Source organism: Paroedura picta, chromosome 5 (assembly GCF_049243985.1).
Source record: "Paroedura picta isolate Pp20150507F chromosome 5, Ppicta_v3.0, whole genome shotgun sequence".
Lineage (NCBI taxonomy): Eukaryota > Metazoa > Chordata > Lepidosauria > Squamata > Gekkonidae > Paroedura > Paroedura picta.
Genome location: NC_135373.1, coordinates 63,911,038 through 63,938,840, shown reverse-complemented (window position 1 = coordinate 63,938,840; position 27,803 = coordinate 63,911,038). Strand labels below are relative to the sequence as shown.

General features: G+C 41.8%; 1 long non-coding RNA gene across 1 annotated transcript in view; it reads left to right on the top strand.

The window, feature by feature from the left end:
• The window catches only part of LOC143837876 (uncharacterized), a 106,477-nt gene that overhangs the window by 1,774 nt on the left and 76,900 nt on the right, over positions 1-27,803 (top strand). Inside the window, exon 2 of the long non-coding RNA XR_013231132.1 lies at positions 4-160. This is a non-coding gene — a long non-coding RNA (uncharacterized LOC143837876). The remainder of the gene's footprint in view (positions 1-3; positions 161-27,803) is intronic.

Below are 27,803 nucleotides of genomic sequence, written 5' to 3'. Positions count from 1 at the left end.
TAGGAACTAAGAAGAAGTATAGCATTAATAGAAGAGGGCCCACTGAAGAAGAAATGTCACTGGCTAGCAAGATTGGATTGGCTATTGCTGCTGTGAGCCCCCAAAAGGAAGCAGTAGCTGCTGCTGTGGGAGCCAGTGGCCCCAGACCTACACAAGGCAGGTGGGTATGAGCTAGGTGGAAGACATGGCAAGCCTACCCTTTTCCCTTCCACCTCCATTGGGAGAATAGGACTCTTTCCATGGTCCTTTTGTCTCCCAATCCCCAGTGGTTAGAATCAAGTAGCACTGACTTCAGTGGATTTATAAAGGTATTACTCTGCTTTGAGCAAAGATTTTCTAAAAATCAAGTCTTTTATTGACAGTCATCAAAGTTAGTCCTCTCTGATGTGGTGTGGACAGCCTTTTGCTTCCAGCACAAATGCAATAAATGGTATTTCCTCTTTCAGATTTTCAGTTTTCAGTTACTGCAGCAAAGGTGGTATAAAAATATGTCAGAGACATTTCCACAAAGAAGTCTATAGAAATGGTTTCAACCTGCACTGTGTTTGTGTGCTAGCTTGTAACTTTTTATCATAGAGGCATCTTCTGTAATATACCTGGCTTGTGCATTGTACAGAGGCGAAACTAAAAATATATGACAGCCAGTTAGAAATGAATTCAGGTCTCGGTTTTGTTTATGTTTGCATTAAGCAGCCCTGGAGAAGGAGCCCCTATGCCCAAGATAGAAGGGGAACCCCTCTCTTCTAGGAGGCAACGTAGACACCATGGCTCCATTTAAACCTCATTATGACATCAATCCCTGTTTTTGTAAGTCACAGGTTAGTGGTTGAGAACTGTAATAAGCCCTTTAGAAACAAGCTGCCATGTACATGTTATTTAATCCATACAACTTCCAGGATATATTTTAAAAAAATTATATACTTGCTGTGCTGAAAGAAGTAGGGTTTGTTGCAGATAAGTTCAATGTGTAACTCTTTTTTCTGGCGTGAAGAACTCACACTTGTACTCTTAGTATTATGGTTACAGTTTGTAGACTATTTAAATTGGGATTCTTTGGGGGGGTTTTATTCTTCAAATCTACATACTGGCTAGAAACTGCAGAACAGTTTTCAGTCAGTTTCCATGAGGCTTGTTGTAAAAGGACCCACAGGAATTATCTAACTTTAAAGGTAAAAGATGAGCATATATCTTTATATCCCTTTATACCTGATGTGCCACTCAAGCCTCAAAGAAAAAGGTTACCTGGTGACAATGAGGTGATCAACAGCATTTACAAATCTACTAGAGTCTCCTACAAAGGTACACACATTAGGCACAAACTGTGTGTCCATGCGGACTACAACAGTGCAATCCTAAACAGATTCACCCACTTCTAAATACACTGAAGACAATGGTCCTAGAAAGGTGCAACTTTGTTTAGGAATGGATTACAATTTACTATGTGGGTAAACTTGCTTATCCTATAGCGTCTTCCTCACTTGAATCTTATGGAGATATTTATCAAATAGACAAGTGTATGATAAACTGGTCATTGTATCACCCTGATTAAGCTTCTATTACCTATATTAGAGGTAATTGTGGCGCAGAGTGGTAAGGCAGTGACATGCTATCTGAAGCTCTGCCCATGAGGCTGGGAGTTCGATCCCAGCAGCTGGCTCAAGGTTGACTCAGCCTTCCATCCTTCCGAGGTCGGTAAAATGAGTACCCAGCTTGCTGGGGGGTAAACAGTAATGACTGGGGAAGGCACTGGCAAACCACCCCGTATTGAGTCTGCCATGAAAATGCTAGAGGGCATCACCCCAAGGGTCAGACATGACCCGGTGCTTGCACAGGGGATACCTTTACCTTTACCTATATTAGAGTTGACTTGCATTTGGTACCTCTCTATATGCTGTCCATATTATAGTGTGGATCTTGCCTGCATATTATTGTTGCTGTTGTTGCTGTTATTATTGTTATTATTAATTTAATTTTTATATCGCCGCTCCTATAACTTGCATGTGACAGTTAACAAAATAGAAGCATCCATACAATTTTAAATCCCCATAAACAATTAAAACAGTTGACAACGTATGGCAAATGGCATAGCAAATGGGATGAACTAGCCTTTTAACAAAGGTTTGGTCCAAATAATACTACTTATATTTTAGATGATGGTGTGATGCCTAGCAATCTCGAGTGTTCATTGTTGCAGTAGTTAATCTGAACTGTGTGAAGGGATTACCCTTCCCCCCTTGTGACATGTTTTTCTTTTGTTGGAGCTTTGTAGCTTTCATATCCCATAGGGCAAAGATCCTCAACTTCTTTAAGCTTATAGGCACATTTGGAATTTTGAGGTGAGGTGGCAGCCATCACTATAAAAGGGGAAACTCAAGTACACAATGATGGCTACAGGAAGTGGAGCCACAAACATGTACAGGTACAAGAGGATGGGGATGAGGAATATAAACACACAACACACAGAAGACCCCCAATGGAGGGTAACATGGACACAAAAGACAATAATCAGTAGGGAAAAGAAAGGATTAAAAAAGTGCACAGAGAGAACACAATGGGGTGTGTATGTATGTTGTTGTGCTACCTAGTTCCCTTCCTTATGGCTCCATAGGTCTTGTTTCCAGAATCCTGGATACTTCTCCATTGAGAGATGGGAAGGATCCAAATGATAAGCCCCTTTACTTGTATGAAGGCAGCCAATCCCCGTTTCTGCTTTTACTTTGGTTTTGCCTACTTTCCTGAAACACGTGCTGAGCCTTGGGAGACATATGAGTGGATACCATAGTATCCATGGATGTCATGTTGTGGAACTCTGCAATATAGCAGTATGTGTTTCCTAAAGGAAGTTATAGAAGCCAGTACTTTGAAAAGAGAACCATAAACATAGACTGGTAGTCGCTAGCCAGGGTTTCAGGTTGAGGTTCTGCACATAATACTTTTAACTGGAGATGTTGCAGATTGAATTTGGGATTTTTTGCATGCCAAGCACACATGTTGCTCTGATTGCCACTGGGCAATAGATCATGCACAATCACTGCAGAATTGTTGAGGTGGATTTCTGATGTGGAAGCTACCACTTCAGCACACTAAATTAAGGTGACCAGATTTTAACACTGGTAAAGCGGGACAACATTGACCGGGGGGGGGGGGTGGTTCTTGATTAAGAATTTGGTCTATATTGAGCAACAAAAATGTTCATAGAATGCATAGAATGCAAAAATAGTATTGCGATATATATTTTTTACTTGCAACATAAGTACAATTTGCCAGGTGCTCCCAGATGTCCCTCCAAAAGTGGGACAATCTGGTCACCTTACACTAAATGCATGTGGTGAAACATGTAAATAAAAAAATGCAAGTCAAAATACATATATCCAGATGATCACTGGTACAAAGAGGCTAGTGGCAATTTTTTGTGCCTATGTGTATCATTTTTGTACATAACTCTCAAACTGAGACAGAGGGTTGTACATGATTTTTTAAAATCATGTTTTGTGTATTTTAGCTATTTGTCAAGGAGAGGCAACTGGTGGGAGCAGTATCTGGGTGTGGAGAATCCTCCCACTGCTAAGGCACTTCTTGGGCAAGCCCTATAGAAAGGGTACATTGGAGGGTGCAGCAGTTCTGGACTCCAGTCAGAGTCTGTCAGTATTGGACACAGAACCCTGCTGGATCAGACCACTGGTTTGCCTAATTCCTCATTCACAGAGTACTGAAGCACTTCACCTGGATGGTCAACATCCAGAGCATAGAGGTCAAAACCCATGGTTCCCATTAGTAATCTTGGCTGTAAGCCATTTATGGAGTTAACTTTTCCTGGAGTGAGGTGTTTTTTAAAATGATAATGATGCCAGTGAATGAAAATGCATGATGTTGAGCTACTGTGAGCTGCTTTAGAAGGCTGAAATTGACTTATTGTCCTTCCCAGTGTTATAATTCCATAATGTTGTTTATTGTTATTATTGTATTATAAACTGAGTTATTTGTATCATTCCAGTTTGATGTAAACTCTCCTTTGGAGAGGGCAGCATATGAATGAATGAATGAATGAATGAATGAATGAATGAATGAATGAATTTGTTGATAGGATCAGTGCCACGGAAAATCTTATATTTTGCAAGAATTCCTTAGAATGAGACTGTGGTTTAATGTTTACCTTTGTTATCATTAGTCTCAAACTTGCTGTCATTTATCAAACGTAATAATATGCTAAAATCCAACTGACAATAACATTATCATTACTGAACATAATTTTACCAAAATATCCTAGTACAATGAATGACAATTTATCTGGATAAACTGAAATAGAAATTGGTGCTACTGCTACTTGGTAAGAGTGAATTCAAACAAATGTTTTTGGTTTTTTTCTAAACTGAGGGTGTCATGCTCCAGACAGTGGAGCTGCTGGCTAGGAACGCACTGGCTCCCAAAACAAGCCTCCACAACAAGGCGGAGCTGGGTACTTTGGCCTTGGAGCTGGGGTAGTTGGATCCAGAGTCCAATGCCAAAGAGGAGGTGAAGGATCTGGTGCAGACAGAACTCACGAATCTGGAGCTGCCAGGTCTAAGCCAGTTGCTCCAGCCCCTGTGTTCAATGCACCAGAGCCTATTAAGCAAGGCTCGCCCAGTCCTGAAGGCTCGCCAGAGTGCCAGAGGCTTCAAAGTTGTGTTGTAGTGACAGCACACAGGAGAAGCACACACTTGCCAACTCACTGTCAAACAAGATGGGCCACAGCTAGAGGTCCTTCCTATGACAAGGATTAATCCCAGCTGCAGATAGTTTGGGTGCAGCTTGGAGACTGTACTTCAAAGAGAACATGGGCCATGAACCTTTGTAGGTGCAATGTACACATTTCCTGCCCATCTATCTGGATACCTGATTCTTGGTTTGTGTCAGCAAAGCTCTGTTGAACTGACTCATGGTTCTGACCTTGGTTAGTTCTCTGGACTCCTGCTTGCTCACCCTGGTAACCTGCTCTCTTGACCCAGCTCCTTGCTCCTCTGCTCTACTCTGATTCTCTTCCTGCCTTGCTGCTCCACTTCCACCTCCTCACCTCCTGCCCCCACTGTTGGATGGACTTCCCAGTGACAATTTGGCTTGGCTTCTCGACTCTATACTATCTAAGCGGACTTTAACTGTTGACTTTCTCTGTATGACCTCAGTTCTGTTTTTGACTACACCAACCAGACTGAGATTTGGATTGCGGCTCCCTAGTTGCAGGTGCAGCCTGGCAGGTTAACAGAGAGTGGACCTTTGTAAAATGAGAGCCACATGGTTGCTCAGGGGGATGATAGATCTTCTCTTGAAAGTGTGTCTGCATAAATTGTTCCCAATTATTCACATCATTACAGAAACTACAAAAACAGGAAATTACCAAATGGCAGGGGATAAGAGGGAGAAGTTGCACTGAGAGAGGCCTGGTATCATGGGGGACATGGGGGGATGTTTTGCATCCTTAATGGGGCAATCCTAGGTACAGTTACATTCTTCTAAGTCCGTTGAACTGAACAGCCTTAGAAGGACGTAAGTCTGCTTAAGATTGTACTGTAGGCCACTAACTGAATTGTTAGTGTTCTGTATACTTCAAGAATATAGGATAGAACAGATGGTGGTAGTGGTGGATGGGGAACCATATGGTTGGAAATGGTGGGAAAGTAAAATATGATTGTGCATGCACAGCCATTGTTTTTGTACAATCAAACATATATAAACTGGCTACAGAATGTCTGACTGGCTGATTGCAATGGGTAAACAAGCCAGAAGCTGAACCAGTGGCGGGTCAATCATAATTATCATCATATTACTCATCGTAATACACCAACACATTTATTAAATAGAGGAACTTTTCCTTTTCTATCAACTATTATAGAATGAAGAATGATGGGATAATAGATGGTGTGAAACTCACAACAAACCTGGCTCCACATTCTAGTTCAGTCTGTGAGATAGATTACTTTGGTTTGAAATCTGAAACATGATCAATTCCACATCTTCCACATGGATCAGAATCTATAATGACATATAATTGCAGTAGTGACATACACACAATGTGACCAGAAATCCTGGGTTTCCTCAGTGGCAGAAAATCTTCCCTGTAAAACAGCATACCCCACATGTCCAGTGAGCAATTAGAGTGGAATGCTAGATGCACAACAAGGTATTCTCAGTTAATATAAATATCTATCTTAGATGACTCCCCAAAATCCTTTGCAAAAAGTGGTTTCCATGACAGGAATACAGGGGTTCCAGTATGACAAGATAAAAGCTGAGGATTTGAAAATGTATCTATAACAATTAATCAGACGCAGTTTCTTAGGTGACATCTTGTCTTTGAGTGAGACTTTTATGGATGTTAATTTTGTCCCATATCTATTGGTAGTCACTGCAGTTCCCATGAAAATGGAAAGAACAAGTGTTCATCTACACTGACATTTTGTTGTTGTTGTTGTTAGGTGCGAAGTTGTGTCCGACCCATCGCGACCCCATGGACAATGATCCTCCAGGCCTTCCTGTCCTCTACCATTCCCCAGAGTTCATTTAAGTTTGCACCAACTGCTTCAGTTACTCCATCCAGCCATCTCATTCTCTGCCATCCCCTTCTTCTTTTGCCCTCGATCACTCCCAGCATTAGGCTATTCTCCAGGGAGTCCTTCCTTCTCATGAGGTGGCCAAAGTATCTGAGTTTCATCTTCAGGATCTGGCCTTCTAAAGAGCAATCAGGGCTGATCTCCTCTAGGACTGACCGGTTTGTTCGCCTTGCAGTCCAAGGGATTTGCAAGAGTCTTCTCCAGCACCAGAGTTCAAAAGCCTCAATTCTTTGATGCTCAGCGTTCCTTATGGTCCAACTTTCCCAGCCATACATTGCAACTGGGAAGACCATAGCCTTGACTAAACGCACTTTTGTTGGCAGGGTGATGTCTCTGCTTTTTAGGATGCTGTCTAGATTTGCCATTGCTTTCCTCCCCAGGAGCAAGCGTCTTTTAATTTCTTTGCTACAGTCCCCATCTGCAGTGATCTTGGAGCCCAGGAAAATAAAATCTATCACTATCTCCATTTCTTCCCCATCTATTTGCCAGGAATTGAGAGGGTCGGATGCCATGATCTTTGTTTTCTTGATGTTGAGTTTCAAGCCAACTTTTTCACTCTCCTCCTTCACCTGCATCAACAGGCTCTTTAGTTTCTCTTCACTTTCTGCCATTAGAGTGGTATCATCTGACATTTAACTGCCAGTAAACAGTGAATCCCTAAAATGCATGAGGAACCTTGTTTGTATGGTATTCTCAACTGCTGGAATCAAGAGTACTCCATGCTGGGATAAAAATAAATTTTGTAGTGGTATATTAATGAATCTGCCTGGAACAATTATCTTTGGATGATGAGGATAAAAAAATAAATTGTTCTGTTCTGTTTGGAGGAATCTTCTAGTCAATTCAACTGTCAAATCAAGTCAAATGTCAGCATAATTGGTTGCAAAGTAGTCCTTAATAAGTCCTTAGTAATCAGTATTTCATCTGTCAATCTAGTTTAGTGTGACTGCAAGGTTCATAATTATCAGAAGTTTTAAAGCTGTAGTTAACAGTTTTAGAGGCAAGGGAGCCTGTGGAATGCATTAGCAAGCTGTTGAGCGATGAAAAACATTTTAAAAAATTGAATGTGCTTTTAACCACTTTGCTGCAGAAAAAGAAACATGCTACATGTCGTCTTTCAAGGCATCTCTGTGATAATTTTGCATGGACCCTAGGAGACGTGAATAATACAATAATTCATTGCCATTTTACTAAATGATATGATAATGGTACTGTGCCATTGCTTGGAATAGTTCTTATTAAGTGCTTTCAGATTCGATATCAGATGCCCTACTATTCTACCTAAACAACTTATCCTTCAGTTTTATGATATTTTCATCCAATAGGAAGCATATTATAAAATATGTTACCCCCAGGGTTTCTATAGTAACACTCATGAATGGAATACAGTCACTGGCTAGAAGAAAACAAATGTCTCTGTGACAGTGTTATAAGTAATAAACAGATAAAAGCCAGCATGGTGTAATGATTAAAGAGCAGCATATTCTAACTTGGAGAACCGGGTTTGATTCTCTACTCCTCCACATGCAGCCAGCTGAGTGACCTTGGGCTAGTCACAATTCTCTTAGAGCTCTCTCAGTCCCTCCCCTCCAGTGCCTGTTGCGGAGAGAAGTTACTTTGGGACTCCATTGGGTAGTGAAAAGCAGTGCAAAAAATCTTGAAATTTCCTCATGGCCTTGGAGTGTGGAATGTCTCTTGCATTGGGTTCAGCCAATAAGAGCACAATGGGACAGTCCCTCCAATTCATTGGGTGATGGAAACTGGGGTTCTACAAAAGGATAGGTCAAGAGAATTACGCAGCAAAGAACACACAGAGTTTGAAAAATTATAATCAGTGGATACAGAGTGAGAAGGATCAGAAAATAATAACATAAAAATGAATGCCATGACTTCATGGAAAGCTAACTCAAACATAAATAGTGGAAGGCTCTTCAGGAAGAAGTTTTCCAATATAAGATAAGCTATAAAAGCAACTCTACCTGAAAACCTGATTTTTTAAGATTAAGAAGAAACAATGTTGGTTTGAAAGAGCACCAAAATAAAAGCATTTCTTGACTCGTCTATATCTAGTTTTAGATTATTACCCGCATTCACTCCATTATCACCTCCAAACACCCATTCAGCACATCCACCAACCTGTCTGACTCAGAACAAGAAGTAGGGATACTAGGACACTCATTTTATTCATGTCCTGTTTGCCAGTCACAAACACAGAGCCAGGTTTTGGTAGATTAGCCCTCTGTTTGGCAACTATTCATGGTTATTGTCTGGTAATTGTTTAAATTATGTATATGAGGGACCGCCTTTTGCCCTATGGGCTTTAAACTCTGCGGCGGCTAACCTACTGGTCGTTCCTGGTCACAAGGAGGCTCGCCTGGCCTTGACCAGGGCCAGGGCCTTCTTGGTCCTGGCGCTGACATGGTGGAATGAGCTCCCAGAAGAGCTTAGGGCCCTGCGGGAACTTTCAACATTCCGCAGGGCCTGCAAGATGGAGCTCTTCCACCAGGCTTTTGGTTGAGGCTGGGCAGCAATGAAGATCTGCCCCCCCCTCACAAAGTGGCGGTTGCGTGTGTCAGCAGCTCCCCTCCACTTCCGTTTTAGAGGGGTAGAGATCAGGTTAGTTATTAAACCTTGCTGCCACTCTTGGCCGCTATAACTATGTTGTTAAGGATTAGTAGTGGGTTCATGCTTTCATGATATTATTTTAATGGGATTGTTTTATGTAACCCGCCTCGAGCCTCCAGGGAGAGGTGGGATATAAATAAAATAATGACGACGACAACAAAAACAACAACAATAATAAAATAGATTTCTGAATCAGTCACAAATATAAATCAGCCATAAATTAATGCTAGTTTTTTTAAAACTATCATTCAGTATTCATATGTTTTGACATGTGCTGTTTACAGGGGAGAAAAAAAGGACAAACCTGTTTAGTGGTATTCAGGTCATTTGATGCTGAAGTAAATAGGCCCTGTGATTAGCTCACACTGGATCATCACAGTTAAATGTGATGAGTTTGAGTTTGTTCACTCTGAAATTGGTATCTTCTTTCAACTATTCCACTGGATGCCTCTGTTCAAATGTAATAGTACTGAATACTTTGTTGCTGTGACCAATGTATAGCATTTGCCAACATGAGCTGTAGGCTCTCTTTGATTGCCCATTCTTGTATCTCTCCCAGCATTGCTCAGCTGACTGGTCCTACTACAATGTCGCCCTAGAGCTTTGGAATGCCATGGAGCGAGATGGTAGGTTCATAAAATGGCACAGTGAATAATATTACATGTTAAGAGACCCTCCCCCCCATCCCATCAGTTATGATCTGCCTCATAAGACCTGCTCTCTGTGTTTCCACCTTCCATGGTAAGGTAGCTGGCAACCCAAGGCAGGCCTTTTTCAGTGATGATGATATCTAATCTGTGGCTTGCTCTTCTCCTAGTGGCTCACTGACACCTATGGTTTTGGTTTGCCTGAGCTTTTAATTATGGAGTTAATTGTAAAATTATTTTATAGCAAGCTTTAGTCTAAAAATGCTTAAATTCAGTTTAAGGTGCTCACTTATTACTTTATTATTTGGCTTTTTTACTGCTGGATTTTAATTTATAGCTTATAATGCTGTGTTCTATCATGCTAAATCAATTTAGTCAGGTACCTTGGGAGAAGTGGCATAAAAATCCGCTAAACAAACAAATTAATGTTATGCCGTGTTGGTCTGAAGTAGCACAATAAAATCAGAGTCCAGTAGCACCTTTAAGACTTACAAATATTTGCTCTTAAAGGTGCTTCTGGACTCTCATTTCATTGTTATTCGGGTAGTAGTTTTGAGATCAAATTCTAGATACTTTCATTGTCATTAGGAGTTGTGAAACACTGAAGAGAGATTTATGGAAGACCAACCTAGATTTGTATTATAATCTGTGGAAACTAAGTGCAGAATATACAATTTCCTGAAGAATTTAGAGTACATATATGGAAATCCAGTCTTCATTCTTTGAAATACTTCCTCCATCCCGGGCAAAAACCACAACATGTTGTACTTGGTCTTCCAAATGGGTGGATCAACTATTGAAATATTGTACATAAGGGTAAATTGCATATTATATTTCATCTAGAATATAAGAACCACCACCAGATGTATGATTTTGCCTCATTTGACAGAAGTGTTGGTGCAATGTGTAACATGTTTATGTTCCCATGGACAGTTTTTTTCATTTCATTCTTCTATTCTTTTACAAAAGTACTGGTGCATTAATCAACAAAAATGATGGGTGTTTTGCGGAAGATGATCCTCCTATATTTTGGAATTGACATGGAGAGTTTATCACAAGCTTTTAAGATTTCAAAAGGAAAATCAATATTAATCCCTCTGCTGAAAGCTAGGAACATTCATTTTGTCAATGGGTCTAATCTACCTTATTTGACACTTGTGCAGCTGTAACAGGAAAACATCATTAATATCTACAAAGATAGATGATCCATTGTCTATTCAGACATCCTGCTTAAAACTGCAGTTTGCTTTCTTGTACACCATTTTAAAAGGCAACCTGACTTTTAAAAAGAAATATTTGCTTGGGTTGTCAGCTATTACAAACATTACAATGAGTCAATTACTACACTGATGCAACAGAAGTGTATGCTTCATGTGTGCCTATAATTTGTTGATGACATATTTATTCCTTAGCAATATCATTATAAGCATTTTTCAAAGAGTATTTCAATATAAGAATGTAAGAATGTATGTATGAAGATGTCCCGATCCCTCGCTGGTCAGATTTTATTAATTGATGGCACTCAAAGATGTGGATAACATTCCATGATTTGTGCAATTGATCTTTGCCTGTCTTGGTTGGACTGGCAAATTGGGAAGAAGTGATATCCTGGAAATTGGTATAATGAACACAACATTTGGGAAATGCCATCCTATTCTTAAAAGGTCCTACTAAAGAAGCTTTTCCGTGATAATGGAAAATAAAATGGCTTATTAGCCTATGGAAGATAAAGAATTATAATGTTCAAAGGTGCCTTACAGACCATCTAGTCCAGCCCCCGGCTCAATGCATGATCAACTTAAAGCATTCATGATAAGTATCTTGGATAACTTTTCTGCATGGTGATGGCCGTGCTGGATCGCTGCTGGTTCCTTGCTATGGGTCAAGATTACTGCCTCCATATGAGGCAGTCAGAGTGGAGAGGTTCCACCATGCTTTGCAGTGGTGGGGAGGGAGTTATTTTCATGAAGGTGGCATTGTGTGACAACTAGGGCATTTTTTGTCCCTTCTGGAATGCCTTAGGAGGGGGAGGAGCCGGGCCTGGAAGGCCTGACGCTTTCACTTCCAAAAGGGCCTGCTCTGGAATAGGCCCCATTGGTGCTCATAGTGAGAAAGGGAATGTGGAAATATCTGCATTCCCTTGCCTGGGGAAAGGAGGGCCTAAAGCGGGCCAGGGCTAGGCTAGCACTAACATCATGTAGAAGTGGGGATTAGCCCCACTGCCATATAATCACTGGCTTGGCCTTTTCCCTCTGTGCAGAAATGGTCTGAAGGCGTTTATGCGTAGATAATGATAATGTATCATAATGCTGGTTAATCATAATTCATCATTAAAAAAATAGAAACACAGTAGATTCAATCCCATGATCTGTCAGTGAATGCATTGATCATCATGGATCTGTCCTGCTTCCCTACCCCATCTCAGGAAAGTATATTCCCAGGATTGCAGGACTTGTTTGGTCTAATAGCCACACTATTGAAGAGGGTACACTGAGAAGAAGGAAGGACTCAGAACTGCCATTTCAGAGCAGTATTATGGCTTTTTGAAAGAGAATGTAGAAATAATTTTGACCCTACTTCCTTCTCATTGTGGCCACTAGACTTTTACAATTATTGGACCTATAGGGGTGGTGGTCTTGCAACCCTGGAAATAAAGTTTGCTGGGGGGAGGGGCGATGCAGGAAAAATATGTGATTACAGCATCTGTGGATTATAGGATACAGTCCACTAATGTGTATATATACAGAAAAACAGACAAAGAGAGAGAGAGAGTGTAAACAGTTTGCAACAACAACATAAATAGCTTGCTTTCCTGATATTCATTTCATTTCAGATGCACATCTTCATAATTTAGGTTTGGCTAAGCCATGATGACTGGCCCTTGGGTACCCAGGGTGCTTCAAGGCTCCATATGGATTTGAAGCAAACCCACCCTGGTCCCAGTCTAAAACATTTTCTTTCTGTATCATAAATTCAGCCTGGAACTTTGTTGTTCTTCAGCAAGTAGGAAAAAGTAACAGAACAAATGAAAGACACGTAAACCAAAACAAATAAAAATATGTTCCAACCCCCTAATCAATATGCATGAATCTAATGTTCCCCAATCAGAAAGCTACTATTTTCTGCTCCGTGGAAAAAAAGTTCATACATACAGGGAAGGATGGGTCATTTATTTTTAAGAGGTAGCAAGGAAGAAATCAATAGCATAATCAATCATGAAGTTATTGGCTGAACCGGTGGCAGTCTTTTGTAGCAGCTGCTGCTGAGGTCAGATAAGGACAGCTTGGATCATTGGTGATGGATAAACCATTTCCTCTCCATGCATTAGTATTATTACAGATATCTGGAGATCATGCTGCTTCTTTGCTCCCTTGAGGAGGGAGAGGTCAAGTAAAAGTTATTTCAATCAGTGCAGCCTCATAACTATAATCTTACTCTTTTGTGATCTTTAACATCACCTAATACTGCAAGGAAGTCGCTAGTTGTCAGAATGAAAACAAAACCCAGTGCTTGTACTGAAAACAAAAAGTCCGCTATGGCAGTCATTTCCAGAAAAAAAGCAGTAGACCTTGCCTTGAAGTAGTTCAGCCACCACTGATCAGCTTGCTCATTACTTTTCATTCAATGAAAATATGTAGAAGCATGGTATTAAGCTACATGCATCCTTTGGACGTTGGCTGGCTGGGACTAAATTGGTTGAAATCCAAGCAGACAATTTAAAGGAGATTCCCAATCATTTTATAATCTTGCTTTTTCTTTCAGTGTCTGGGATTAAGCACTTAAAAATCTTCAAAAGTTGAGACATCTAGGCCAGTGCCAGGAAAAAAAGTTATTGTTACATCTAACCAAAATGTTCCTGCTCTAGTAGAGAGTGTTCTGGAGAATAAGGGGGAAATATTTTTCCCCTTTAACACACAAACACATGCATACCCAAAATTGTAGGGAGACTAGCTGCTGTATCTTTTGGCTGAACATTCTTTTCTTCAGTTTGCTACCTTGCTATGCAAGATACCAAGGGGATCACATGAAGACAGCAACCTTCCCCCCTCCCCTCAAGCTCCGTGTACAAGGTGGGATTTTATGGCTTGTTGCAAATGTAAGCATGCTGGGAGATGCAGAACTCTGCAGGTTGCTTGAGGGCTTTGTTATTTATTAAAACAGTAGCAATTACATCAGCCCAACTTTCTGTAGCGTGTTAATGGAGCAAAACGCCTGTGAGTTCACAAAACATGTAGGTCAGAGGTTCTGCCTTAAATGGTTAGCAGCCGTTATGTTGGTGGAGGAAAAAAGATTTGTATGACAATCTGAGTATTGTGGCTTAGGGTCTTCTTAAAACATAACACCACCAAAAGAAGACTTTTATTTGAAGAACAGAGTTTTAATAGGAACTTGTTTACTGGGGTTTTTTTTGGTGATGGGGACTGGTGCCGCCTACAAGCTGACTCCTTGGACTCATGTGCAATTATGACCACTAAAAGATAAGGAAGGACAAAAAAGCCATGGGTCTTTCCTTGGTATAGTGTTTAGGAGTGCGGACCTCTAATCTGGTGAACCGGGTTCGATTCTGTGCTCCTGCACGTGCAGCCAGCTGGGTGACCTTGGGCTCATCACAGCACTGATAAAGCTATTCTGACTGAGCAGTAATAGCAGGGCTCTCTCAGCCTCACCCACCTCACAGGGTTTCTGTTGTGGGGAGAGGAAAGGAAAGGCCGCTTTGAGACTCCTTTGGGTGAGAGAAAAGTGGCACATAAGATCCAACTCTTCTTCCTCCCAAACATCCTGCCTCACAGATGCTGCCACAGTACATTGAAACATCTGTGGTATCCACAATGTAAATACAATGTATAGTTTCATACTGGGTTCCCCAACATGGTACGCATGAGCACTACAACTCCCATTCCAGTAAGTCCCCTGGTGCCTGCTGAAATTATCAGAAGGTGGGCAGAGCCATTGTAATGCAGGGCTTGTTACTGGCTGCCCTCATTCAATGAAAGGGTTTTTCCATGACTTGTGCAGCTACAGTCACTGGGGGATCAGGAAGACTGGTAAGGGCCTAGGCTTTCCTTAGCCAGTGCATAGCTCCTCCTTCCCCCTTCAGGCTATCTGCATTTGTGTTCTACATTTTTTTCTCTCTGTGGTCCTGGTTTTGGTTGTGAGAATTATGCATGGAGCATGAAACCCTAGTGCCTGCAGCTTGCCAGGGTGTGTGTGTGCTTTTGATTAGAGGTGGGCATGAATCTGGAAAATGGAAGTTTGTTGGATTTGTGGGTGATTGTGGGTCAGGGGGAGGTCATGAATCCTGAACTCCAAATTTGTATGGACTACCCCATGTTCATGAAACCTTAGGTTTGCTCAAGTTCGTTAACTGTTTAGCTGTTTCCTGGGGTGCTTTGCATGTAAAATTCACTGTGGAGCACCCTGACTGACACAATGAGTGCCTCATTGTGGACATGGTTTCTGGGTCTTGTCCAGTGTCCAGCCTTCTCCACTTTGGCCTTGGAAGGTGGTAAATCCATCCACCTCCTTCCTTCCCATGTCATAGTTTTAGAGAGAAGCAAGGTTTCCTGTTAACTTAATGGGTGATTACTGAAATGGGCATCGGGAGCCCCCACAGGGTCCAAGTGATCATGAGGGTCCACAAGCTTGGAGGGGCCTTGATGGAGTGTAGCTCCCAACATGCTCCCTGGGTCCTTGATCAGGTACTCTGACTTCTGACCTATCTACCTGTCTACCTAACCTACTTTCTGCCAACATACCTAACCAACTACCTACCTACCTACCTAACTATCTACCTGCCCACCTACACCACCATCTACCCACCTATCTAACACCTGCTGAGCACAACTACATAACAGCACTGGACCTAGGGCCCAGGGAGTGCGGTGACAGCTACAGTACATCCTGGCTGCTCCAAGCTTGTGGAGCCTCCTGGTCACCCTCCCTCTGCTCTGCGGGCATGCCCTCCAGATCCATCATGTGGAGGACACAGGAATCTCTCCCCAGGAATCATTGTGATGACCTCTGGGTCATGTCTGGCAACTGGGTAGTCAAGGAAAGACAGGGATGCTTGACTCTCCAGGTGCCAAGGTATGGCCAGATATGTTTTTGGCCTCTCCTTCCTGTGGGAGGAAGCAGCCACAGCTCAACTCTAACACTACCACACCATTTCCACTGCCCCTCCATGCACAATCTCCAGATGTTTAATCCCCAGCAGCAGAGGTTGCAAACTATCATTCATGGATGTTAGTGGCCAAACTTCCCATTGCATCCTACAGCTCCACTCTCCTATCCCGTCACTCTACCTTGAACATGACCACTGTAGACTTATTTCTCCATTTGGAGTGTTGAGTAGGGAAGGATACTCTTCCCACCAAAAGCCTTCTGTGGGGCACCCTGCATTCTATGGAAGGGGATTACTACCACTTAACAGGGCTGTGGTTCTACTCCCCACTGTTAATCCCACCTTGATTGTGGCCACACGGGTAGATCACTGAGTGTTAGCCTCTGTTTGGATTACCATAGCCACGTGCCAATGCGATTTGCACCTGCCCACCCAGATGGGCTGGCACCTGCCAGAATATGCAGCACCTCTAGTAGAGGCTCTATCCATGGTGAATACCAAGCTCTGATGGGTCAACAGGACTGTTTCCATCCCATGTCTCAAAACGGTGACATTTTGAGCCCCAAAGCCTCCTTCACCCACTCTGTGCAAAAACAGAAGACCAAGGACAGAGAAGATGAGAGGCAGTGAATGGGAATGGGTAGATCATGGGATGGTGTGAGAAGAGATCTGTAAGAACAACCCTTGGCAGATGGCAACTGAAGACTTATTTCTAAGGAATTTATGTAGAGGAAGACATTGAATTTCAACATAGGGTGGTATGGAGAAAGACAGAAATTCAGAAGTATTTGGCATGGGGCCCTGAAAAGTGGGGATGTATGCCTGGAGAAAGAATGTAAACTTGGCCCTTGGTGTGGGAGTTGTTGGGAAACTATGGGCCAGTTGTTGTTACAGTAGGGTGGATACACTGTAGTATCCAGTGGAGAGTAAAGGAGGAAAGGGCACTTCGGTCTGTCCCATGGCACATGTAGGCCTTGCAGATCCTGTACTTCACAACACAGGAGTCATTGGAAATTGTTTGGAAGTGGTCTCTCCCTTTAGTTCTCTCTCTACCACTATGTTCCCAGCTCTCCTCAGTTGGGTTCTTCCCATGGCAAGATCTTCCTATCTGTTTCACCCAAGCTCCATGGCAGAATCTTTTATTAGGCATCATAGTTAAAGCAAACTGCCATATTCAAAGGCAGTATACAGTTAGGGGGAGAGCACTGTGACGCTCAGATTCTAGAGTTACATATCTCAGCAGGGTGGGTCTGGCCAATATGGAAAGCAAAATGCTGGATTAGAGAAATCAAGTTGGGTAGCCATGTTAGTTGGTCTGTAGTAGTAGAAAAGAGTAAGATTCCAGGAGCACCGAAAAGACTAACAAAATTTATGACAGCAAACTTTTGTGAGTCAGAAAATACACTCAGTATGTTCCTGACTGGTAACATGGTATTTGCCAAAAATCCTTTCCATGAGTTTGCAAATCACGACAGTAATTCATTGCACTCTGTAACATAAAGGATTTATTTAAAACAAAACAAGACAAAACCCTGTCCTTAGAGAGCTGGGGTTTTTTTGTAAGATTCATAAAGAAAGCTGTAGAAGTCTGTACTTTGAAAGATGCACCATTGACACAGATGGCTATATAGTCCCTGTTCTTTCAGATAGTTTGGAATCAGAGCACTACAACCAGCTGATCTTGACAGCTTCCTATCCTGATAATGGAACAAAATGGAAGTGACCCCAGTATGTCTCTGGGGGATGCTTGGAACACTCTGACATTTAGGCAAAACTCTATGGTAAAACCATTGCCAATTATGAGTTGATCTCACTTCCAATACACGCAGGAAGTGATACTAGTGCATCATGAATGACATCAGTTCATTGACTGTGAAGGCCCCTGACCACCTAGGGGACTGGGTAGTAGATAAAGGTTTATTTAGGAACATGCTTGACAGGAAAGAGAAGAGACAGAGATAGGTTCCTAACTATACCTCTATCTGAGAGACTGAAGACCTTCTGGTGCTTCTTCTGTAACCATGCTATAGTTGAACAAGCTGTACTAATACAAGTATTGGTTGGGCAGCACAAGACATTTTACTGTCTCAAGGACCCTTCTCCTATACTTCAGCACCCAGGATGCGGGCAGCAGCAGCATGATTGCAAGGATCAAGGGAGGCTCACCTTTCAAACATAATCAGAATCCAATGAATAAGATTCAATCATGTAACAACTTGGAATTCTGCAGAAAGGGTACTTTGCAGTATCTTCTTGGATAGATTCATATAGTCATAAGAAGAGCCATCTTGAACACATAAAGTTGCTTTACACAGAATTAGGACCACTAGTCAAGCAAGATCAGTATTGTCTACTGTGATTAACAGCAGCTGTCTAAGATTTCTGATTGTTTCTGATATTTGTTGTTGTTAGGTGCGAAGTTGTGTCCGACCCATCGCGACCCCATGGACAATGATCTTCCAGGCCTTCCTGTCCTCTACCATTCCCTGGAGTCCATTTAAGTTTGCACCTACTGCTTCAGTTACTCCATCCAGCCACCTCATTCTGTGTCGTCCCCTTCTTCTTTTGCCCTCGATCGCTCCCAGCATTAGGCTCTTCTCCAGGGAGTCCTTCCTTCTCATGAGGTGGCCAAAGTATTTGAGTTTCATCTTCAGGATCTGGCCTTCTAAGGAGCAGTCAGGGCTGATCTCCTCTAGGACTGATCCGTTTGTTCACCTTGCAGTCCAAGGGACTCGCAAGAGTCTTCTCCAGCACCAGAGTTCAAAAGCCTCAATTCTTTGACGCTTATGGTCCAACTTTCACAGCCATACATTGCAACTGGGAAGACCATAGCCTTGACTAAACACACTTTTGTTGGCAGGGTGATGTCTCTGCTTTTTAGGATGCTGTCTAGATTTGCCATAGCTTTCCTCCCCAGGAGCAAGCGTCTTTTAATTTCTTTGCTGCAGTCCCCATCTACAGTGATCTTGGAGCCCAGGAAAATAAAATCTGACACTATCTTCATTTCTTCCCCATGTATTTGCCAGGATGTTGATGTTGAGTTTCAAGCCAACTTTTGCACTCTCCTCCTTCACCCGCATCAACAGGCTCTTTAGTTCCTCTTCACTTTCTGCCATTAGAGTGGTATCGTCTGCATATCTGAGGTTGTTGATATTTCTCCCTGCAATCTTGATCCCAATTTGTGACTCTTCTAATCCCGCCTTTCTCATGAAGTGCTCCACATACAAGTTAAATAGGCAATACAGCCTTGCCGAACTCCTTTCTCAATTTTGAATTCCATGTTCTGTTCTCACTGTAGCTTCTTGACCTGCATATAAGTTTCTCAAGAGACAAATAAAATGCTCTGGTATTCCCATCTCTTTAAGAAGTTGCCACAATTTGTTGTGCTCCACACAATCAAAGGCTTTCTGATATAGAACATGTATTAATTTTTGGCATAGGCACCCTGTTTTTTGCAGATGGCAAAATGGGAATGCCTCATGGAAATGTTGCAGCTCAGAAAGAATGCTTGATCTACATGCTTGCATGGCTCCTTTGAGACAGCAATATTGCTACTCTCAGCTCATCTTCCTAGAAGTTTATGCTTTGTAGTGGCCCAACTAATGGCATGGATGAGAGATGGCAATATACCGTATATACCTGTGTATAAGCCGAGGAGGACTTTTCAATGCGAATACTGTACTGAAAAACTTGGCTTATACATGAGTATACATGGTAATTTATTTATTTATTTATTTATTTGTATTTTTATACTGCCCTCCCCGAAGGCTCAGAGCAGTTTACATATAACTGAAACTATTCAACTCCAGCAAACCTTTGGTGCATCAAAAAAGAACCCCTTATCCTTTTTTCAATAGCAGAAAAGCTGGGACCAACCCAAATGCTTTGCATTCAACTTATCTTTTTAAATTATTTTCATCACTTGTATAGACCTTCTTTTATGTATAATAAAGTTTTAAAATTCTCCATACTCATGCATGCTGTTATGACACAGTACAATTGGTGCATGTGTGTGGTATTATTAGGGCCTCTAGTACAGTAGCTATATTCTCAGCACTTTGAAGTGCATCCCCCCCTCTTCTGCTGAAAAAGCATGGAATACCAACTCATTAGGTAGCTGCTATGTGGGCATAGGCAAAGTGCCAATGCTCAGGGTTTAGGATGAAGCATTTGACAGACAATTAAAAGGCAATGAGTGGGACTTTGTACGTATTCAAATAGCTTTGCCTGAAAAGAAAAGAAAACCCCCAAACCCTGATTTAAATAAAGAATTGTTTCTACAGTATTTCTTTATCACATCAAATCTTGAGGAAATGGTTTTAGTGAAATCCATGAAAATTGCTTTATTTCTGCCACTTTTTTTGATATATGAGGCATGTACTTTAGGCATAAATGAAAAGAAAGATTGCATTAAAATATGAAAGTAAGTTTATTGTATCATTAAAAATTTAGTAGCCATTGATTTACATTTCAATGGAACTGCAGAACAGGAGACCTCAGGCTCTACAACTATAAATTTTTGAACTGGTGCCTATCAAAACAATTAAACCTAAGGCAAAACCGTCTATACTAAAAGTGCAAATGTTTTATAGGCTAACTAATAAACCATTTTAGGTTAGATAATGATTTTAGCTAAATAGTTGGATCTCCTTGGATTTGGGAGCACTGAGCTCAAAATCTAGTACTGAAATAGGCCTATAAAGCCTCATGATTGCATTTGGCTTGAGCAGAAGGCTTTGGAGATGCAAAATCAAAGATGGAGCACATATTTAAGCTGTGGAGCTCACTGCCATAGGATGTATTGATGGCTTGGAAAGGGAATTAGAAAGGGATTTCCAGCAGCAGAACAGGGCTTTCGCATTTTCCTCATATGACAACAGTCCAAAGGGCCCCCAAATGTTACTGGGAAACACAGGAGACCAGCATGGGGAGCTATCTGCAGAGGAAGATGGGATTCGGGGGGGGGGCACTTTAATTAGTGGAAATACACCACTGATATGTGCATGAATTATAAATACCTACTGCTGTGCAGACTCAACATTTCCTCTTAAAAAGCATGTACTTTTAAGTTCATAGAAAACATGATTCTTTTGCTTACCCTTTACTTGGCTAGGCTAGATAAATGTATAAATCGTATATTGTAAGCAGTAAGCTACCTTTTGTTGAGAAGAAATAATTTCTTGTGTGTGTTTTAGTGCTGTATCAGGATTCATGCTTGTTGATACAACCTCAGATGAACCTGTTCTTTTCAGTAGGGAAAACGACTCAGCTGATCTGTATGAGTCAATTATCATTTCAACTGCGCATTTCCTCCTTCAATTTGAGTTTCATGGAACCTGAATGGGATATGCATTTTTAATGCCATGGCAGGAACCATAAATATTGTTGGCCTTGATTACCAGAATGTTAATACAGTAAAATAAAGATTTTCCACCCCCTAGGAAAGGGGGGGGGGTAGGATTAAGGTAAAATGATATATTCAGCAGTCTAATCATTCAGGCAGTGTTTCTGATCTGATTACCAACCTTTGGAGGAAGCTTCAGACCTAAAATATCTGTTCAGTTTATGAAACCCTATTTCCCCCACCCCCTCTTTAAATGAGGCAAGAGCAGGTGCTGGCATTTCATTTCAACTAATGAGCCTCTAATTTACTGTAAATATCGTAGAATTCCTTGAACAAGCCTCAGTGGAATCCAAGAGGAAACAATCTACTGATTCGATACATCTTCCAGAAATACCGTGGGGACCTTGCTAAATACATGAAGTACTGCATTAGTTAATAAATCTGAGCGTGCATTTTAAAGCCATGAACAGCACTCAGAAAAATGCAAACAATATGCTTCTGTGATCGCTTATCCATTGTCTGCATGTAACAGGAGCTGGGTGATTGCAAAATAATTATTTTATGTGAAATTAGGTTGTAATTTATGGCTTTGCATGGCTCGTTTTGTGGATGATTATCTGGAGTACATGAGGAAGTAATAAGGGTATCGCTATAGAAAATGGTATTTAATGTCTTTAGTTGATGAATTTATTTCTGCATGAATATACAGATTACTGTTCTTGATGGCCCAAGAAAGGATAGTTTATGTCCACTTGATAAAGGAGAGTATTCAGAAGAAGAGCATAAGGCAAGATTTAGGCACCTCTGGCTTCAGTTGGAGGGGAGAGACCAATTGCACCTTGTTCCTTCTTTTCAGGAACATTTGCAGCTGGCCTGTTCAGAAGTTACAATGGATATACTTACTGTCTATGTTGGGTACATGTGCTTGTCCTTTGTATATGTGCTGAACCTTGCTTTGCTCCCAGACCCTGACCAAGCTGGTCTATTTAAGGTGCTGTCCATATAAAAACGAGCATCTTATTTGTCTCTTGAGAAATTTATATGCAGGTCAAGAAGCAACAGTGAGAACTGAACATGGAATCACTGACTGGTTCAAAATTGAGAAAGGAGTTCGGCAAGGCTGTATACTGTCGCCTTGCCTATTTAACTTGTATGCAGAGCACATCATGAGAAATGCGGGATTAGAGGAGTCACAAATTGGGATCAAGATTGCAGGGAGAAATATCAACAACCTCAGATATGCAGATGATACCACTCTAATGGCAGAAAGTGAAGAGGAACTAAAGAGCCTGTTGATGCGGGTGAAGGAGGAGAGTGCCAAAGTTGGCTTGAAACTCAACATCAAGAAAACAAAGATCATGGCATCCGGCCCTCTCAATTCCTGGCAAATAGAAGGGGAAGAAATGGAGATAGTGACAGATTTTATTTTCCTGGGCTCCAAGATCACTGCAGATGGGGACTGCAGCAAAGAAATTAAAAGACGCTTGCTCCTGGGGAGGAAAGCTATGGCAAATCTAGACAGCATCCTAAAAAGCAGAGACATCACCCTGCCAACAAAAGTGCGTTTAGTCAAGGCTATGGTCTTCCCAGTTGCAATGTATGGCTGCGAAAGTTGGACCATAAGGAAGGCCGAGCGTCAAAGAATTGAGGCTTTTGAACTCTGGTGCTGGAGAAGACTCTTGCGAGTCCCTTGGACTGCAAGGCGAACAAACCAGTCAGTCCTAGAGGAGATCAGCCCTGACTGCTCTTTAGAAGGCCAGATCCTGAAGATGAAACTCAAATATTTTGGCCACCTCATGAGAAGGAAGGACTCCCTGGAGAAGAGCTTAATGCTGGGAGAGATCGAGGGCAAAAGAAGAAGGGGACGACAGAGAATGAGGTGGATGGATGGAGTCACTGAAGCAGTAGGTGCAAACTTAAATGGACTCCGGGGAATGGTAGAGGACAGGAAGGCCTGGAGGATCATTGTCCATGGGGTCGCGATGGGTCGGACACGACTTCGCACATAGCAACAACAACAACCATATAAAAACAGGTTTTATCTCAACTGTCTCTTGAACTTACCTATGCAGCTTTTCAAAGACTGCTATTGAATACATTTCCCTTGGAGTAAGTCCCTTTGATTTCAGTTGGCTATTGAGGCAACATGTGTGAACTGAACATTTTATCATTGTGAGAATCTGATAAAGAATGTTGTAATTGGAAACAAGGATAACTTGTCAGAATTTGGAGAATTGAAAATAAAGAAGTGCTTTAGCCTTTATCAAAAAGCATAAATTGTATTACCCTGTCTACATACAGTGTTGTTTACTATTTAGTTGGTACTTTGAATATTTCTGTGTGTCCTCTAGTTATTAGTATGCTAAAAACATACCCAGCTTTACATTGTCAGCTATCCAAAAAAGCAAATCCATTTGATAAAATGGCTAGAGAGTTTAACTAGAATCTGAAATACCCAGGCTTAAATAAACCATGGTTTTATTCTTGTGCTGCTATGTGTGTGTAATTATATTAATTACTAGGAAGGTTTAGTCCTGTAATTAATTTTTAATTTCTTACCAAAAATATGGGCAATAGTGCTAAGTGCACACCTACAAAGCCAGAGGCTTTCACAATTAAAATTTGGCAGAAAACTTAAGACTTTTTGATCAACGCTGCTGTCAAATGAATGGTCAGAGATAGTGAGCAATCACTCACTACATATGGTCTTATTGGCTCAGTTCAAACGTTGCACAAGACCATTAATGAAGTTATCCATGGTCAGTTAGGGTCCATCAGACTAGATTATGGTTTCCCTTGATGTCTGAATGCAGACACCCTGGTTTATTTCTAGTTTAATCCCGTTTTTTTCTCTGGTGACCTATTGGGCAACAGAGAGAAGAAATATGAAGCAGTATTTTTCAAGGTAAATCAGGATTCAAGTGAGTTAGGATGCTTAGGGCTAATCCTGCGTTGAGCAGGGGGTTGGACTAGATGGCCTGTATGGCCCCTTCCAACTCTATGATTCTATGATTCTATGATTCTATTCTATGAGTGGGAGCTTATGTTTAAACAAACTGGTTTCACAGTATGTCTGCACAAGCTGCAGTACATTGCTGCCGGGGAAGGATATAAAAACATGGCCTTGGTTGAGTGACCTCAGTGAAGATCTCTCCATATGCCATGGTGACTTTTAACCATAATCCAGCTATGGGAAGGACAAATTAATTGTAGTAAGAACTGTATGGCCCAGGCTAACTCGATATTTTCAGATCTTAGAAGCTAAAGAGGGTTAGTATGTGGATGAGAAATCACCAAGGCATTCGAGGGTTGCTATGTAGAGGAAGGCAATGGGAAACTTGACAGCATGTTGCACACACATTAGAACACAAACATTATTCATATCAGATCACCCTCCTACTAATTTAGGGCTGCTGATGCCAGCCTGGGAGATTCCTGGAGAGTTGGGGATGGTACCCCATTAGGGTTGCCAACCTCCAAATGCTGTCTGGAGATTACTTGGGATTACAATTGACTTCTTGGTAAAAGAAAGCAGTTTGCCTGGAGAAAATGGCTGCTTTGGAAGGTGTCCTCTATGGCGGGGGTCATCAACCCCGGTCCACAGCCCAGTACCGTGCCGCGAAGGCCTCGGTAATGGGCTGCCAGCGGCCATGCCTGCCTCTCACCCCCCACAGCGAGAAGTTCACCAGGCCATGAGAGAAGCGGCCGCCAAAGCAGCCGCTTCACTCGTGGCCTGGCTAGCTTCTTGCTGCTAGAGGGAGGGGGGAAGAGGCAGGCGCGGCCGCCGGCATGCCGGCGGACACAAACGTGCATGTGTTGAGCTGCCTCACATCCACGTTATCGTCCCCTGGTGGTAGCGGCTCCGTGCGTACACGTTTTCACCACCAGGGGCTCTAATGCCCGGACCGCTGGCTCTTCCCCACCCCCGGAGGTGGTCCTCAACCATCAAAAGGTTGGGGACCGCTGCTCTATGGACTTAATGACTGGAAGTCCCTCAAGTGACAGGTATATTCTTACTGCAGTCTCAAGTCTGTGCAACATATTTCACTTGCACCTTCAGTGTTGATCTGCTTCTAGCCCATTCCCCATGAAACTAGGAATAAAGGTTTCTTTATAGAGACATGATAGAATTAGCCATGTTAGCATAGAAACATCATCCCATATTTTACAGCACAATAGGAAAGAAAAAGTGTTCTGGAAAGTTATTCTGATTTGCCATTAGGTGGTGCACACATAGTATGAAATATTTGATAAAGTAGAATTCCAAGATAGTGGCTATATGCACACCTATAGGATGCAATTAATACTGTGTTCCATTCTGATTTATTTATGTCTGGGAGATCTTTGGCTATGGAAACTGATTTCTCCCTCTGTGCAGAAAGGAGGAACTAAAATGTACTGTTGTGTTGTGCCAGAAAGAGGACTGCATTGTGGCTTCCATGTGCACCAATGCTGGATCTTTGGGTGCTCTGGGTAGGGCCTAGTTCTGTGTTTCTTGTATTCCGTGGACACAAATGGGAAATCTGTGTAGGCAGAGACATATCAGTTCTGGAGTCCCTGGCAAGAACCAGAAGTGATATTAATGTGTTGGAGTGATTCTCAAACATGCTTTTGTGTTGCCCCAAAGCACTGCTATTCATGCCAGGGTGAATGCTCATTTCTCCTCCCTCCATTATTCTCATGCTGGCCTGTTGTGTGATGGGCTGTCAGGAAATGGAGATCCGGGCCAGGAAGTCTCCCCACCTCTGGGAGATCCCTACTCTGTTCTATATACTTGGCCTCCAGTCCTCATCCTTCCTGAAGTTTATGCCAGATCATCTCAGTGACACCTAAAGAGAGATGAGACTGCCACTGAAAATGGCATCCCTGTGTCTACTTCTGCCCCTCTCTTCTGACTAGTGAATGATACGGCATCATCACCTATGAGAGTTTTCCTGCGTTCAGCAGTGGCTATCCATGATATGGAGATTAGGAAGGAAACTCACTGCCTGATAATGTCACATTGGACATTTTCACTAGTTGTTATTTATCGATTCTGCTCAATTTTATCTAGATCTTCATCCAAGAACCTCACGGCAGAATACACTGTTCTCCCCTCATTCGTTTTATTCTAACTTCTGAGTATCTGGATTCCTCTTTTAACAAAAGATACATCCTAGTGTCTAAGAATTACTTCACACCATGCTGAATATTTGAATAACCTATGACCATTTTTTAACCATCTAAAAGCATTTTTAAAGCATCTACTAACCTTTGTCTGTTTCCTCCCTGGGAAGTCATGGAGCAACTATTCAGAGCATGTGGGCAATTTCCATGTGTTCATCCAGGGGCATGTGCTTCCAGATGGAACAAAAATCACCCAGATGAGTACTGTGTTTGATAAAAGACAAAATGTGGTCATTTTTGTACTGTCTACAAATACATTTTTAAAACTTTGCAAATATCTCAAATACTACTGGAGACCAATGAAAGATCAAGCACTGGGGCTGTCAGAACAACAATTATTGTGAAAGTATTCTATGTTAATCTATTTAAATCTTTCTTATATTTTCAGACATTCTCTTATTTCAGAAAATTAGCTTATTTGTTGCACTTAACATGTAATACTATGCTGGCAAGAAAGAATTATGTCATATATCTTCACGCCTCAGGTTAAATTGTGTTCACCCTTTTTAAATGCCAAATGCATGTAATAGAACACAATAGCTGCTTCCCAAAACACAGAATTATAGTTACATATTACACATACCTGAAACACAAAATGTGACAGAAGTTAAATATGAAAATGTATTTACCACCACTAGAGCAATAAACCTGACAAACTGTTACTTAGGTTTCCTTAGACTCAATGTCTCCAATTCCAATTATTAAAGTTTTGTAGTTCTTACTGAAATGAAGCAAAATTTGGAAAGGCTTGGTAAAGAAACAAGGAGGCATTGCTATCTGAAAAAGTTGTTTGCCTTGATAAGCCATAATAATTTCCAAAATATTTTTTCACCTCTTGTGGCACAGGGTGGTAAGGCAGCTGACATGCTGTCTGAAGCTCTGACTATGATGCTGGGAGTGCGATCCCAGCAGCCGGCTGAAGGTTCTCAGCCTTCCATCCTTCCGAGGTCGGTAAAATGAGTACCCAGCTTTCTGGGGGGTAAATGGTAATGACTGGGGAAGGGAATGGCAAACCACCCTGTATTGAGTCTGCCATGAAAACGCTAGAGGGTATAACACCAGGGGTCAGACATGACTCGGTGCTTTTTGAGCAGTATTTTACCAATGCTCAGGAATGTACACATGCATTGTTAAAGTGCCACAAAAATAAGAACACTGAGCAATCGTATTTATGACTACATTAGTTTGTTTGTTGTTTTTCTTTTTTCTTTTTTTTGCAGCACTGCATTCATGGAGGGGGGAAATGAATTGAAATGTGCAGGGGGAAAATGTTGAGAACCACTGCTGTAAACCATTTCCAAGAAGCCCTTTAATTC